We start from the raw sequence: 1,977 nt of genomic DNA, 5'->3' as shown, positions 1-1,977 counted from the left end.
CCAGAGGAACACAGCACCAGAAGAACACAGCACCAGAGGAACACAGCACCAGAGGAACACAGCACCAGAGGAACACAGCACCAGAGGAACACAGCACCAGAGGAACACAGCACCAGAGGAACACAGCACCAGAGGAACACAGCAGCTGAGGAACACAGCACCAGAGGAACACAGCACCAGAAGAACACAGCATCAGAGAAACACAGCACCAGAGGAACACAGCACCAGAGGAACACAGCACCAGAGGAACACAGCACCAGAGGAACACAGCACCAGAGGAACACTGCACCAGAGGAACACAGCACCAGAGGAACACAGCACCAGAGGAACACAGCACCAGAAGAACACAGCACCAGAGGAACACAGCACCAGAGGAACACAGCACCAGAGGAACACAGCAGCTGAAGAACACAGCAGCTGAGAAACACAGCAGCTAAGGAACACAGCAGCTAAGGAACACAGCAGCTAAGGAACACAGCACCAGAGGAACACAGCACCAGAGGAACACAGCACCAGAGGAACACAGCAACTGAAGAACACAGCAGCTGAGAAACACAGCAGCTAAGGAACACAGCACCAGAGGAACACAGCACCAGAGGAACACAGCAGGGGAACCAACGGCATAATTAAGGGCGAGGCCCACAGCCGCTCACGCTGGAACTACCCCCCCCCCCCCATGACTACACACCGTGGACACAGTGTGGACACACCGTGGAAACACCGTGGACACACCGTGGACACACCGTGGACACACCGTGGACACACCGTGGACACAGTGTGGACACAGCGTGGACACACACCGTGGACACACCGTGGACACAGCGGGGACACACAGTAGACACAGCATGGACACCGTGGACACAGCGTGGACACACCGTGTACACACCGTGGACACACCGTGGACACAGCGGGGACACACAGTAGACACAGCATGGACACCGTGGACACACCGTGGACACAGCGTGGACACACCGTGGACACACCGTGGACACACCGTGGACACACCGTGTACACACCGTGTACACACCGTGAACACACCGTGGACACATCGTGGACACACCGTGTACACACCGTGTACTCACCGTGGACACACCGTGGACACACCGTGGACACACCGTGTACACACCGTGGACACACCGTGGACACACCGTGGACACACCGTGTACACACCGTGAACACACCGTGGACACACCGTGGACACACCGTGGACACACCGTGGACACACCGTGGACACAGCGTGGACACAGCGTGGACACACCGTGGACACACCGTGGACACACCGTGGACACAGCGTGGACACACCGTGGACACACCGTGGACACAGCGGGGACACAGCGGGGACACACAGTAGACACACCGTGGACACAGCGGGGACACACAGTAGACACACCGTGGACATAGCGGGGACACACAGTAGACACAGCATGGACACACCGTGGACACACCGTGGACACACCGTGGACACACCGTGGACACACCGTGGACACACCGTGGACACACAGCGTGGACACACCGTGGACACACAGCGTGGACACAGCGTGGACACAGCGGCGCCAGTGACGCCATCAACATTCCCAGACTTAGGTAATGTCGCATAAAGGATGATTAGTGAACCCGGCTGGCGGTATTCCCATAATTAATAATTCCTAATGCTTCCCAAAACAGTTAGCTGTCTCCTGTATCCCCAAAGTCCGGGGTCATAATGGGTTGCTGAGACGCCACCTGACGCTCTCACACCAACAGTAACGTGAAAGGTAGGTAGGGAATTATCAAGGAAAAAAAGGTCTAAGCTATTAGGGTTACATAGCCCATGGAAGGAATGTGAGCTCAGGAGTTGGGACGGAATAGGGAAAAGGGAATGATGCCTATCCACTTGGCACCATCGGGGATTGAGCACTCGCCTGCATGTGACGAATAATGTGTTGCAGAAGGGAAGATTAGAACCATCCTGGTCGTCAGTCTGAATGTTTTCATCAC

Source organism: Procambarus clarkii, chromosome 1 (genome assembly GCF_040958095.1).
Source record: "Procambarus clarkii isolate CNS0578487 chromosome 1, FALCON_Pclarkii_2.0, whole genome shotgun sequence".
Lineage (NCBI taxonomy): Eukaryota > Metazoa > Arthropoda > Malacostraca > Decapoda > Cambaridae > Procambarus > Procambarus clarkii.
This window is presented reverse-complemented; position numbering follows the sequence as displayed.